We start from the raw sequence: 15,432 nt of genomic DNA on the forward strand, positions 1-15,432 counted from the left end.
GTGCTTTGAGATCATTGACAAGCACTTGTAACCTATGGAACTTCTCTAGTACACTTTCATCCTCCTTCATCTTGAAACTAGCAAACTTTTCCTTGAGGATATATGCCTTGGCACCCTTCATGGCTTGAGTGCCCTCAAATGATTCCTCTAACTTCTCCATGCTTCATGAGCCATCTCAATGTTCTTCATTTGCTCAAATGTTCTCTCATCAATGGTATCATGAATGGCACTAAGAGCAATGTCATTGTTTTGGACAAGCAATTCTTCGGCGGTGGTGGAATTCTCTGGATCTTCTATCTCAATCTTGGTCTCCACCACTTTCCAAACCTTCCTATTGATTGACTTGATATATGTTGTCATCTTAGCCTTTCAATAGGGATAGTTTGAGCCATCAAATTGTGGTGGCTTCTTGGTGTTGTTGATTTGAGCCATTTTTACACCGAAGGCTGTTAAGCCTTAAATCACGGTGACCATGGCTCCGATACCACTTGAAAGGTCCTAATGTCTAAGGGGGGGGGGGTGAATAGCCTATTAAAAATTTGTACAACAACACTTAGCAAACCGGTTAGACAAACATGAGGCGAAGCGAGTGTTGCGCTAGACTACTAAAAAGCAAGCCACCTACCATAATTCTAGTTTCTATAGTCTCTATCCACATAATTTCTATGTTACTACACTAAGTTAGTGTGCTCTCAAAGGCTAACTAAAGTGCCACACTAACCAAACTAACAAGCTCTCACAACTAGCTACACTAAAGAGCTTGACAACTAGTTTGCGGTAATATAAAGAGAGAGAGCAAGATGGTTATACCGCTGAGTCAAGGAATTAACCAATCAATCACTTCCGCCTCTTTGCATTGGAGCTAGATCCGCTGCCGTCCCATTCGTTCCTCCTCGCCTAACCAGCGGAGCGAGTGGATCTAGAAAACACCTGGCTTCGCGCACTCCAAGGTGTCATGCCAAGTCTGGATCCAACACTGGCTGTGCTCCATCGATGGCCAACCGCAGGCTTCGTGGATCAATTGCTGCCAGCAGCTCAGTTCTTGATGCGGGCGGCGCTGATGCAATAGAGCAAGAAGACAACAATGGCATTGAAAATGAGGTAAGCTTGTTTGGTCTACTTTGATCTGCTCTGATTTGCTTTGATCTGTTAGCTTGTACATGCTTTGATCTGCTCTAATCTTCAATTGTGTATCTGTTGGTCTGATCTATTACGTTGTACTTGTCTGATCTACAAGTGTGTATGTGTTGGTCTTATGTGTTATCATATATTAGCTTGTACATGTCTCTATTTGATTGATATATTAGCATGTACCCTCTATTTGACTAATCTATTAGCTTGTACATGTCTCTATTTGACTGATCCATTAGCTTGTACATGTCTTGGTCTGATCTGATGCTCTATCAGTTTGACAAGGCAAATTATGTGTTCTCTTTTCTTGCTGTTGATGAAATGAGAAATGGTAATACAAATAATGGGACAATGACAAGGTGAGGATATGATGCTTTGCAATCCGGCTATAAAGGTAGGACCTCCCGCACTGACACGCCTTGGTTTCCATTACAACCAGGACTAAAGGGTGGAATTTGTCCTAGTTTGTATTACAAACCGAGACTAAAGGTCCCAGTCCTCCCTTCAGTCATGGTTGCAATTTTATACAGAGACTAAATACTTTTTGGCCATGGATGAAAGGTCATTTCTCTAAGTGTGTGTGGCCACCCCGGGACCTAGCCAGCCACTAGCCGGTGCACATGCCATCATGGCCAAATCGAGTAGTGGAGGAGCAAAGGGTGAGAAATTTTAATATTTAACCCTAAATTCGCAAGCCTCTCAGTATTTGACATCCAATTCGCAAGCCTTTCGATATTTAACCCTGTGCACGCGAATTGTTTCAATCCGAGGGATTTTTGAGATTTCCTATATTTTTCAATTTTCAGATATCTCTTATCACTGTTTAGGATATGAAAAATGACCGAACTACCCCTGCCTCCTTATCCTATCCTAGAGCCGTTCATAACTAGTTCGCTTGTTTGTTCTTTCCATCGCTAGTCACACGGACGAGCGACTCCACTCGCATAGGCTGCCGCCCATCACCGCGCCATGCTAGTGGCCACCTGTCACCGCCGGCCACTCACCCGTAGCCGCCCGCCCGCAGTGCCTCTCCACTAGGCTAGGCCCCCTTCGCCCGCCGCCCTTCCCTGGCCTGAGGGCCTAGGGTTTGGGGCGGCTGTGCTCGCCCATCGCCGTAGGCAGGCCACGACCGGTCTCCCAGCTGGCCCAATGCCAGCAGGCCATCCTCCCCTCCATCTTGATTGCTCCTCCTGAGTAAGCCCCTGATCTCAAATCTCTGTTCTCAAATTACAGTACCTGTTGATTTTGGGGAGGGGCACAAAATTGATTTTTTGTGTCTCTTTTATTTTTTGTTGGTACACACGATGGAGTCAATCGGGATGGCGCATTTAGGTTGTGTGTTCAGTTTTCTCAGTTCACTACTAAGTTCAATGATGGTTGCTCTATTGACGTGCCATGAAAATGTGATGAATGGGTTGTGGATTGTTGATCTTATACTTTGGAGATGTTAGAAAATGACTTGAAAGCAAGGCTCAATTGGGGAAGCGGGCAGCAGCCTATAATACATGAGTTTGACATGAGTGGTGGTGGAGAAAGGAGGTTGCTGAATGATATAGAACTATCTCTTGCATTTGTTGAAAGGATGGGTGACGAGAAGATGTTCTTGTTTGTTGATATTGAGGACAAACCCAAAGAAGTGTTCGGTAGCTCTGTAACAGAGGCAGTGGCAAGCAATGTGGGGCATGATAATGCCATAGGAACAATACATTCGAGCAATGAGGCATTTGTTCCTCGTGCAATTGATTGGGACAGTCTAGAGATTATTCCTCTTGCAGAAGATCAAATTGGTGTTGCACTCCCTATGATGGATGAGAATGCAATGTATGAGTTTGTTGGTCTTAGGGCAGAGGATGAGAGGGCTAAGCAAGCTAGGATGGCAGCTGCAAAGGAAAATGAAACTAATCTTGATGATGTGGAACTACAAGATGTAGAGTTGATGGTTGATGATCGTATACCTGGTGAGGATTCTGTGTTCCATGATAGAGAAGACCCTCCAATGAAAGTTGGAACCATATATGCTAGTATGGATGAATTCAGGGCTACAATGCGGCAGCATGCTATTAAGGGATAGTTTGAACTTGCAATAGATAAATCTTGTAAAGAATTATTCAGAGGGCACTGCAAAGCTGAGGGTTGTCCATGGTCTATTGTAGCAAGGCTGATGCATGATGAACAACAAGTCAGGGTACTAATACTTTTCATATGCAGCATGCTGACTTAATGTATTATGAAGTTTTTAGTCCTCATTTATATATGTTGTGTTAGTAACATGTTTGTTTCTATTTGACATGTTACATTGAATAAGGAAAAACATTTTTGTCCATCTACTGGGAGAGTGAGGACCAAGATGGCATCATACCATTGGGTAGCAGAGAAGGCAGTTCCTCTTCTAAAGAAGAATCCAAACATGGGTGCAAAGAAAATACAAGAAGAGCTAGAGAACATGTATCAAGTCAAAATTGGGTACGGAACTGTGCATAAGGGTACAGCTTTGGCATCAGAGCACATTTTTTAGACATGGGAAGAAAGTTTTGGATATTTGTTCAACTTCAAGGCAGAGATTGAGCTCAGGATGCTAGGAAGTGTTGTAGAGATAGACATCGTGAATAAGGAGGAAGGTCTATTTTTTCATAGATTCTTTTGCTGTTTCAAACGAAGCATTGATGGTTTCCTAAATGGTTGTAGGCCATTTTTGAGTATTGCTCCACAGCTCTCAATGGTAGATGGAATGGCCACTTACCTTCAGCTACAGCACTAGCTAGCACAACTGGATGTTTCTAGTTGCATTTGGGTTTTTTGATGGTAAGACTACTGATAACTGGACTTGGTTTATGCAGCAGCTGCAAAAGGCAATTGGGAATCCACCGCACCTAGCTATAAGTTCAAATGCTTGCAAGGGTCTAGAGAATGCAGTGAAGAAGGTATACCCTTGGGCAGAGCATAGAGAATGTTTTGTCTATCTCATGAAGAATTTTATCAAGAGGTTTCAAGGGCCTGCATTTGGGAGAATGTATCCTGCAACAAGGACTTTCCAACCATAATACCATGAGTATTTAATGAACAAGATATATGCAATAAATAAAAAGGTTGAGCCATGGTTGAAAGCCAATCACAAGTTGAAGTGGATGAGGAGCAAGTTCTCAGAGGCAATAAAGTGTGATCATATCACTAATAATGTGGCAGAGGTTTGGAACAATTGGGTCAAGGACATTAAGGACCTCCCAATAGCTGACCTTGCTAACACTCTTAGGTCCAAGTTCATGGAACTTTATGCAAGAAGGAGGAGAATAGGTGAGAAATTTGAAGGACATGTAATGTTGCTAATAATTGTTCGCCAACTATATGCAATGAGTCGGCAGTTGGGTCACTTGAACCTAAAAGAAGGTGGACGGGATGAAGCAGAGGTGATAGAAGTCATAGCTTCGCACAAGATCATAAGACATGTGGTTAATATTCAGAATCACACATGCACATGTTGGGAGTGGCAAGTCTCAGGGAAACCATGTGCACATGCTTTGCTTCTAATCACCACACATAGAAATCCGAAGTTGGAAGATTACCTTGATCCATACTACTCAGTATACCATTTTAGACTAGCCTATGGTGGTGTGATCAAACCACTACCTGATAAGTCTCCATGGGCACGTGTGGATCCTAGATTCAAAGTGCTACCACCACTCAATAAGAGAGAGGTTGGAAGACAATGGGAACTTAGAAAACCTAGCTGTATTGAGAACAAGGGAAGCAGGCCCAGGGGCAAAGGCATGTGGCAAGTGCAGTGCAAAAATTGCTTAGGTCATGGCCATAGGACAACATCCCCAAAATGTCCTCTCAATGGAACAAAGAAGAGGTAAATGCGTATGCCTTTTTCGAACAAACTCATACTCTATTTCATATTTTGAACTTATCTCAATTTTACATTTACATGAAAAGTCAGGCCAAGAAAGGAAAGGTAGGTAGGCCTGCTAGTTCTACCAAAGGTGATGCGGCTCCTAGTCCATCCAAAAGGCAGAAGGTTCATGTGCAAGAAAATTCAATGAATAATAGTCCTGGACCTGTGCAAGAACTAGAAGGCACAAGAGAAATTAGCACTAGTCCCGGGCTGTTACAAGAATGTGAATTTCTATAAACTGAACATTGACTTGGAACTTGGAACACTATCTATTTTTTAGGCTAAACATTTGTCTCATTTTTAGCCAAATGCAGTTAACAATGGTGGAATTTGGAGGCACTAATAAGATCACTGCAAGCCCTAGAGCAGTAACCAGAAGGTAAAATTATTCACTATGTTTAACATGTCTGTGCTTATCTTACTTCATATACTGAACCAATCTATTTTCCTATGGTATTTAGTCAAACTGGAGAAGGGGCAAGTTATACTATGGCCACTCCAAGGAAGATGCTAGGTCTGAAGAAAAAACTCACTCCAAAGAAGGGAAAGAAGATCGATGTTTGAATATTCCTAGAACATCGTTTGGAGACTTTTGTATTGTTCTAGATTCCTAGCCATCAGGATGTTTCTTTTGTCTATGTGAATTTGTAATCTTAAATTGGCTGGATGATTCTATTGTCTCTATGTGAACCTGTACTCTCTAAATTGCCTACATGGTTGTACTGTCGACTTGAACCTATTTACTAAATTGTATGACTGGTTCTATTGTGTACGCTGAAATTTGATTATAATTTATGCGTTGTTTATGTTGATCTTGACAACATATGTTAGATCTATGTAGAATTTAAGTTCTGGGGACTATAGGAACTGTTGGGTGGGCCGGCAGGGAAGATGTCGGGGAGAAAAGTGCGCGAACCGACGGAAGCGATGTCCTAGGCGAGCGTCCAGACCACCAGAAAAGAGAGGAGGGTAGTATCGTCATTTCCCGTGGCCTAAACAGTGTAAAGAGGCGGTTGGAAATAAGAAATGAGACAAATCCTTCGTAATCCCTCGGATTGAAACAATTCGCGTGCGCAGGGTTAAATATTGAAGGGCTTACGAATTGGATGTCAAATACTGAGAGGCTTGCGAATTCAGGGTTAAATATTGAAATTTCTTGCAAAGGGTGAGGCATTGGAGGCTGGCCATGGCCGGAGAGAACAAAAGGTCAGCAGCTAGCTGCAGCCTCTCGCAGGCTTGCAACAGAGATATATATATTTTCACAATCCCTCCTTGCTCGATTCTGAACTCCCAAATCTTAGGAGAAGAGAAGGGACTATTTGAGCTACAGAACAACATCTCATCAGATTGTTTGTGCCTGATCGCTGATGCTTAATGATAGCAGTTGAACCGCCACAATTCTAGGGAACCGGTTCGATTACTTAAGCCTACAAACATTGGCCACTATTTGCCAGAATTCCGGGGCCTCCGCAGCCCTCGGAAATCTCGAATACCCGACGACCTTAGAGCATCTTCAAGAGTTCTTTACTTTTTTTTCTTAAAAATTTATAGTTTGGCAACTCTAAAAAGATTTAGGAAGAAAAAAAAGAGATTATCTCCAAAAGTTTTCAATAAATAACATCTAAAAATATCTGCGTACGTCGCACAAAGCCAATAAGCAGTGAGTGTGTCAGACACTGATCGGAGCAAGCAAGCAAGCGTGCCGGCAGGGTACCTGAACGCCGGACCAGCCCTTGGCGACGTCGTGCGTCACTGGCTGACCGTGAGTTTAGATCTGAACTCATTTTGAAAATTTCTTAACTCAAAATTGTACAAATAAAAAAGGAAGAAATCAATCTATTCATTCCTCTTCTCAACCGAACCCAGCACTTCAGAATCTAGTAGCAAGATATACAGATGTCCCACATATGCAGCTGAAAAAGAGAAAAGGCAAAAATCACCACCATGAATAATATCATGACCAAATTCATCACGGATCCACCTTGATGATGGTGACCAACCTGGAGGGGGCAGGGGGTCCGGTCTGAGAATCAAGCTGCATCTCGGAAGAGCATCAGCACGGCCGCTCGAGAAAGGGCTGCATCTCCGTAGAGCACCAGCATGGCCGCACGAGAAAGGGGGGCTGCATCTCAGAGGACCAGCGCAGGCCGCGCGAGAAAGGACAGAGGAGAGGAGCGCGACCGGCAGTGTGGAACGGCGGCAGAGGAGGAAGGTGAGGCTGCGCCCGCGCGAGAAAGGACAATGGAGGGGAGCGCGGCGGGCGGTGCGGAACGGCCGCAGAGGAAGGGTACGCGGAGTCGAGGTGTGCTTAAAGTTACGTGGATTGGCTCGGTTTTTTTTTCGAAGCGACTAAATTTTAGGAGTTAAGATTAGGAGTTGTTGGAGATGATTTTTTTTATCTTTCTAAAAAATAAGAATTAGGAGGGAGTTGTCGATGTTTTACCACCGGCAACCTGTCACGGGGTACCCGGGATGGTGATTTGTTCGGAGGGGTATCGGTGTTTGCAGGAACTCGATGGTAAACGCAGGGAGACAATGATTTATACTGGTTCGGCACGCCGGAAAGTCACGGCGTCCTACGTCCAGTCTGGTGTGGATAGTATATTGCGCCCTGCGCTATTTGTTGTGTTGCGAGGTATGTTGTGGTTGTGAGTTCTGTCGGTTATGTGTGTCTGTCCCGATCTAGGGACCCCTGCCCTCCTTTATATAGTCCAGGAGAGGCGGGAGTCCTAGTCGGTTACAAAGTAGAGATCCTAGTAGGACTACGTGTAACTAGTTCTAGTAGGATTACATGTAGGGAATCCTAGTTAGACTAGGTCTTCTTCTCTCTTCTCCGTGGGAAACCTCATGGGTCCCGTATCGACAAGCCCCCGAGCATCTCATGGATGAGCTTCGGAAGCCTTCTTGTTCTTCTTGGTCTTCATTGAGTTGTTGTAAATCCGTTCCAGGTTCTTCTTGAAGTGAAACCTTGAGATGGTCTTCTTTGTCTTTTCTTCGGCTGATGTGCACTTTTGGACAAAAGTGCACTCAGTCAGTGTAGCCCCCGAGCCTATTGCTTTTGCTTGCAAAAGTTGGAGGGTCCAGATTCTTGTCTTCAAAAAAAATTGGGGTTATGTATCCCGTAGCCCCCGAGTCTTCTTCGAGTACTTTTCTTTAGAATAGAAATCGGATGAAGGGTCTTGATGTGTTGTCTTTGTTGTAGTCTTGAGTACTTGTATTCTTGGTCTTTCATCCTTGAATTCGAGCCCCCGGGCATAGTTGAAGCGAATGCCGAGCCCCTGAGCTTAGTGTTTGACTAAGCCGTGATGCTCTTCCGAGTTGTTTTTATTCATCCAGGTCATTTCTAGACTTCTCTGGTTCTTGATGTACCTCTTCCAGGTTGTTTGCACTTCGTTCAGGTTCTTTCTGAATTTGTATGTATCTCATCCGGTTTTTTTTTTCAATCCGGGTTCTTTCTGAAATGTTCTTCCAGGTTGTTTTTGATTCATCCGGGTTCTTTCTGATCCTGTCTTGGTTCTTGCCGCACCTCTTCCAGGTTGTTTGCACTTCGTCCAGGTTCTTTCTGAACTTGTATGTACCTCATCCGGGTTGTTTTCTAATCAATCCGGGTTCTTTCTGAATTTGTCTTGGTACTTGCAGCACCTCTTCGGGGTTGTTTGCGCTTCGTCCAGGTTCTTTCTGAACTTGTATGTACCTCATCCGGGTTGTTTTCTGATCAATCCGGGTTCTTTCTGAATTTGTCTTGATTTCTGTTCCCAACTTATCTGGGTTGTTTTTCCCGATCTCATGGTACCGATGTAGCTCTCCTGCATGTTAAACATAAACATATGTTGTAAATAACATTCCGGATATAAAGTGGGGAGCATGTCCCATATTTGAATAATCAATCAGGGGCGGGCCCCGGCATTATGAAATGCATATAAACTTTTTGCGTCTTGCTCTTGCTAGGCCATGCAAATTCCTCAGGTAGTGTCCTGTTACGTTTAAGCACTTGAATCTCTGGCGTATGGTTCAGAGGTTCATGACGTGACCATGTGAGCCTGGCACTCGGTTCGTGACCGTCCATGTGAGTAGACAAGCTTCACGGATTAAGGCGTGTTCTACCTGAGGAATTCGGCGACCGTTAAGAGAAGACCTAGAGCACTATGTTTGCTCGCATGATGATTGTAGAGCACTATGTTTGCTCGCATGATGATTTTTTTGTGTCTTCCCTTGCTAGGTCGGTTAATTTCCTGGGTAGTAGCCTGTTACGTTTAAGCACTTGAATCTCGCGTATGGTTCAGAGGTCCATTGACGTGACCATCCGTATGGTTCAGAGGTTCTTTGACGTGACCATCCGTATGGTTCAGAGGTTCATTGACGTGACCATCCATTCGAGAAAACAAGCTTCACGAATTAAGGCTTACTATCCGAGGAAATTAACAACCGTTAAGGGAAGATGATATGGCCACAGAGGCATATGAATAATATCCGGAATGTAAAAAATTAAAGCGTCACTTAGCTTGGTTCATGGTAGAGTTGTCCATCACCGCAGCCGAGTTGTTGGCGTTGCATTCGGCGCGGCGTGCAGCCAAGTAGCTGGAAGGAGATTTGATAGCTCTCTTGTTGCCGGATGTAGTCGAACACCTTGAAGTAGTCGAACAGTTCTGCCGAGTACTTTGTTGATGAGGTAAACCGGTTGAGCGATCGCGGGGGTTTTTTTTTACAACAAGCGATCGCGGTATGTTGAGTACTCGGAACAACTCAGAACCCGTTGTCGAGTACTCTGAAGCCGTCGTTGGTAGTCCGTTGTCGAGTACTTCGGAACCCATAGTGAAGTAGTGTCGCATGCCCACCGTGTCCGAGTTAAACTTGGTCTGTACCGTTCGGCCTATCCGCGTTGATCTTGTCTTGTCGCGTTCGTGCAGCCTAGGTGGACTTTTGTTCAGCCTGCAGCTTGCATCCTCTCGTGTGCCTTGATGGTACGTGCATCTTCCATGCATATATATACTAAGCTTCAACTTAATGAGTATATATACGCATCTATGCAGGACAAAGCTTCCCCAATATCTTGATGTGTAGCTAGCTTGTATGTCTCTGTACGTATCACGGACTCCTCTCCCTTCTTTCTAGCTTGTTTGTTGGCTTTGCTCGTTCAGGAGTAGGACTTGCTGCTTGCGTCCGGGTTGGACACGAAACCGCGTAGGGCCGAGTTGCCTCGAAGTCGCTAGCAAGTCACGCGTAGCCCTTGCACAAGAAAGATTTGTCTTCTGTTTTTTTTTGAAATTGATTTGTTGTACGCTGTTGACTTCGTGCATATATATGATCCGAGTCGGTCTTGGAGATTGACTTGCATGCATGTTGTTGGCTTGCTGCATGTAACCTTGTGCTTGCGTGCTGCTGTATGAATCCAGACACCTTGAATCGGGCGTGCAGCTTATGGTTTCCATGATTAAAGTTCGGCGTTGATGCATGCTGTGGCCGCCGACATCCAGCACGGATTTCGATCTTGTTGTGAGACTTAAGATCCGATCTGAGAAAATCTTCTGCTCTTGAAATCATCGGGCTCTTCCACACCGACTTGCCTTCTGGTGTTGATCTCAGCCAAAATTCAAGGGAGTCGGAGCCCGAGAAGGTTATTGCTGCTTTGATAATCGAGTTGTCACGAAAGACATGGACGATGACAGTGAGTTCGGTGAGTTGTCGACGAGGCCGACGAGTGTCGCAGCGTGTTGTCGACGAGGGCCGACGAGTGCTGCGACGAACGTTGATCTTGAGGTCCACCGAGCTCTCGAACGCAAAGCGCCGAGAACCCCTACCTGGCGCGCCAGCTGTCGATGTTTTACCACCGGCAACCCGTCACGGGGTACCCGGGACGGTGATTTGTTCGGAGGGGTATCGGCGTTTGCAGGAACTCGATGGTAAACGCAGGGAGACAATGATTTATACTGGTTCGGCACGCCGGAAAGTCACGGCGCCCTACGTCCAGTCTGGTGTGGATAGTATATTGCGCCCTACGCTATTTGTTGTGTTGCGAGGTATGTTGTGGTTGTGAGTTCTGTCGGTTATGTGTGTCTGTCCCGATCTAGGGACCCCTGCCCTCCTTTATATAGTCCAGGAGAGGCGGGAGTCCTAGTCGGTTACAAAGTAGAGATCCTAGTAGGATTACGTGTAACTAGTTTTAGTAGGATTACATGTAGGGAATCCTAGTTGGACTAGGTATTCTTCTCTCTTCTCCGTGGGAAACCCCATGGGTCCCGTATCGACAGGAGTTTAGGGAACTCTTGGACATGCTCTTACAATTCCATACCATACCATACCATACCACAGCGTCTCCATGTAGCATCTCGTGGAACACCCTGACAACATCATCCAGGGGTCATCCAGCCTTGGCGTACATGTCGAACAGCGCCGACGAAACCACAACCCGATCCGGACGGCGAAGCCGTGCAGCGCGGCACTAAGGAGCGTTCCCTGGACCTTGGCGCACCGGCGGTGGGCGAAACCGTGCCTGCGCCTGGAGTTGCGCCGCGGTGGAGAGCGACCCCGCCGCAGCCCGCATCGCACCGGCGGTGGGCGGCGGCATTTGGACGCGACCGACGTTGCAGTTGGCTCATTGGCTGGGGTTGTTCGGCGAGGTGAGCGGCGAGCCGAGTCGTGTCAAACACTTAGTGGGCCCGCCCCAGCTGGATCGGAAGAAATTTAAGGCTTTGAAGCCCAATCAGCGGCTGATCGCCTGCTGTAACCAAGGGATGAAGGGAAGTCGTTTTAGTCCCACGTCGGCGGTGAAGCAGAGGCGGGCGAGCAGGGCAGCGGGATAAAGCAGTGAGCGGGTGCGCCGTTCTAAAGCATGATCCTTCTGGCAGTTAAAGGGAAATGATGGGTGGTAAAAGCTCGCGTTTTTTATTGCGAGAGGGGTGCCTGCCCCAAATAAGCCTGTTACGACAACTGGCACTCACACTGTTTACCATCTGATGATACCGAAGCCAAAGCAATTTAAATTTAAATATCTAAATATCAATATTTAATTAATTTGATATTAGTATGTTTAGATGAAAAAAATTCTGATCTCTCTTAACTATTACTATTATATGATATGATAGGTCAACTAAAAGTTATAGAAATATTAAAAAACAGTCACTTCTGCGGTAGGTTTACTGGGGTTAAGATAAAATATTGTATAAATACTTTTTCAATAAAAATATTCAATTTTTTTGAATAAATATGTATTAAAAATATTACAAATTAAATTCAGCATTAAAAGAATTTTACTCAAAAATATGAACGGAGGATCCAGGATGCAGACCAAGACACAGCGTGAATCACTGTGAAGTGTGAACCCATGCAAAAAAAAAGAAGTTTGTTAGTAGCAATGTCTTGCTTAACCATCGAGCCGTTAATCATTGTGTACCCACCGGGCAAATTCGCCATACAAGTTGGAAAAAAAAGTCTTCTCAGTATCAGTGTCTTGCTTAACTATCAAGACATGCACAAGATATTCTAAATAAAAAATGGAGTAAATTTTACTGATGGTCCTCAAACTTAAGCTAAGTTCTTATGCAGATCCCGGTATTTTCAAATTGCAAATTCAACTTCCTAAACTTGTGTCAAGTTCTCATTCAGGTCTCGGTACTTTTCAATTGCACATTCAACTCCCTAAACTTATCCCAAGTTTCCATGTCGTCCTTTTACTTTTGAAATACACACTCAGCTTACTAAACTTGTATTATTGTAGTATCCTGGGCCACCCCCTTCTCCCACACACTGCGTTGCATGTGCCAACCACGCTCGTGTAGCCACACCACGCTGCACGACTTTCATCTGCCCACGATGGTGTAGCTTCGACGCTTTGGAGTGACCAGGATGGAACCCCATAGTTCCCACGCTTTGAGGCACAAACTTCTCCTATTGGTATGCTCGTATGTCTTGCTACCTAGAAGTTATTAATCTAGGTGTATTTAGATTAACAAAGGACAAGATGGAGCACCTAAATTATCATGAAAAGCCACCACTAACGATGAGAAAGAAATTCATCTCAATATAATAGCTAGAAATTGCATTTTTTAGCATTGACGTGTTCAATCAAGTTTACACGCTCACTAAAGGTAATGAAATTAGGTAAAAGTTGCAAGAGCCTCATGACAGTTCTAGCAACGTCCGTGAGAAAAAAAAACATTGCTTGTCAAACAAACCTATGATTCTTTTAGCTTGTCACGCTAGTTAGCATGTGAATCATCACTTGAGGACTTGCCATAACGTCACGGCATGTAACCAAACCACGAGAATAAATCATTGTGTTGATCACTTGTCTTGTTGGTTTGCTACTACTCTCACGTATATTCGGCGTGGTGGCTGCATCCTGCGGAATTGAGATGCATTTTTCTAAGATAACTTATGATGTCTCTAATCACGTCACAAAATTTGATCTTATACGTGGACAAACAAAAATAAATCCTGTTAAGGGGGTAAACTAACCTAACAGAAATAGTTAAAGGCAAATGTTAGTTTAGATGTTATTCGGACATATGCTAAACTTGGGAGAGTAATTTGGATTTTTTACAAAATTAAATACAAGAAACTAACAATGGCCCAAAGCTCCAACGGCCCAACGTAAAAAAACTTGTTGCCACAAGTCTTCTCTCCCCAACTCTCTACTCGACTACTCCCAAAATCTCCACGCCGCCGGCCGCCGCAACTTCAGCTGCCGCTCCAGTAAGGGCCTGCTCCCCCAGCAGTTCTCTCCCGCATCCCTCCCCTGCGGGCTGTTAGGTGTTGGTTGTGGCACTGCCAGTGTGCCATGCCGGTCATGGAGTACCGAGTACGAGATCCAAAAGCAACCACTACTACGCCGGCGAGTCACGAGTCCACGCATAGATAAGAGGCTAGCCGGTCTCTAGTTAACCACGCTCTCGACCCCCCCGGAGCACACAGCCATACCCATACAGGGGCCAGGGCAAGCAAGGAGCAAGCCGCGCGCGTCGTCTCCAGTCTCCACTCTCCGGCGCCGGAGGCCATCCCTTCTTCGTTCTTCCAGCCATACGGTACATAGTACTGCTTCCCTTAACAACAGCTTTATAGTTATAGCCACGTCACATAAAGCTTGTGCTACTTCTCTCCTCGCACAACCGTTTGTTGACCGAGACCAACTTGGAGCAATATCATTTCATCGTAGTTCATTTTCAATTCGGATTTTGTTGAACGGCAGAAGCTAAGTAAGCCTTCTTCCTCTTGCAGTGTTTCTCGTACCTCTTGGATATATATTTCTGTCCAATTTATTGGTATTTTTCCTAAATAATGGATTTTTCCCACTATTTCCGGAATTTAAAAGGGACAGCATCATGTGCGCACTGAACACCTGAGGGAATAATCTCAGGAGGAAGCGGATTCTCTGCCTAGCCTGGCTCGCCCATTTCTTGTCTCTCTTTGTCCATTACTAGCCAGTTCACATATCTTCTAATCTACAGCCTCTGCTACTGCGCTCGATCTGTCTACATACAGTCCCATCAAGGATCCCCACGATCAGCCTACATACAGTTCATCGCAATCTATCATTGCTCGTGCGCCTGCAGTGCTTCTGCCCACTGCCTTTGCTTTCATATTTCGTCCTTTAATCTGTGATTCATAACTAAGGTGGTCTTTGTACTAGCACAAATAATCTTTTGCTCTTTTTTTTTTCTATGTATAAAACATAGCATACGTTTCAATCTTCTCACCCAGGGGTCATGACTCATGACTTTGTACTAACTGAAATTACAGGACAACTATGGTGCTAGAGGATCTACCATTTCAATTCATAAGGGAAATTACTGACGACTTCTCAGAGGAGCGCATACTTGGTGAAGGAGCTTTTGGAGTTGTTTACAAGGTAAGATAATTTGGGCATGCTCAATTTTTGTTAACTACAGTAATATGTCTAGCCAACAAAAACTGTGTAGTGTTTCGAAATGAAATGGTATTACTATATCAACGTGGACAATAACCATCTTCAGGATGTGGTAACATGAAACAAAACAAACCCAACCCCTACATGTCCTGCTTTACCAAATATATAAGGGGGTCAACTTGTACTAACTACTGACAACATACATTTGGTAGGGAGTCACTAAAAACGAAGAGGATGTTGCTGTGAAGAAGTTGAAGCCTTGTTATGCTGACCCAGACAACAAGCAGTTTCGAAATGAGTTCCATACCCTCGTGAAGCTTAACCATCAAAACATTGTAAAGATTCTTGGCTATTGTTATGAAACAAAGAAAAAACCTTTTATCATGTTAGATGGAAGTAAGGTTTTTGTTGATGAGATACATACGGCGCTCTGCTTTGAACACTTGCACAATGGGAGTCTACAAAAACATCTTTCGGGTACAGCTGCTCCATTTTCAGTATGCCTACAAAGAATATTGTCTTGTATATTGCATTTGATTATTTTTTT

General features: G+C 44.5%; 1 non-coding gene and 2 pseudogenes across 1 annotated transcript; all 3 read left to right on the plus strand.

The window, feature by feature from the left end:
• Nucleotides 1–993: 993 nt before the first annotated feature.
• Nucleotides 994–5,260, plus strand: LOC136488787 (uncharacterized; annotated as a pseudogene).
• Nucleotides 5,261–11,873: 6,613 nt separating this feature from the next.
• Nucleotides 11,874–11,984, plus strand: LOC136490442 (small nucleolar RNA Z279/snoR105/snoR108). The gene has a single exon (XR_010767726.1). It is a non-coding gene; the product is annotated as a small nucleolar RNA Z279/snoR105/snoR108 (small nucleolar RNA).
• Nucleotides 11,985–13,673: 1,689 nt separating this feature from the next.
• LOC136488789 (uncharacterized) overlaps nt 13,674–15,432 on the plus strand; it is a 93,916-nt pseudogene continuing 92,157 nt past the window's right edge.

Source organism: Miscanthus floridulus, chromosome 10 (assembly GCF_019320115.1).
Source record: "Miscanthus floridulus cultivar M001 chromosome 10, ASM1932011v1, whole genome shotgun sequence".
In the NCBI taxonomy this organism is placed as follows: Eukaryota; Viridiplantae; Streptophyta; class Magnoliopsida; order Poales; family Poaceae; genus Miscanthus; species Miscanthus floridulus.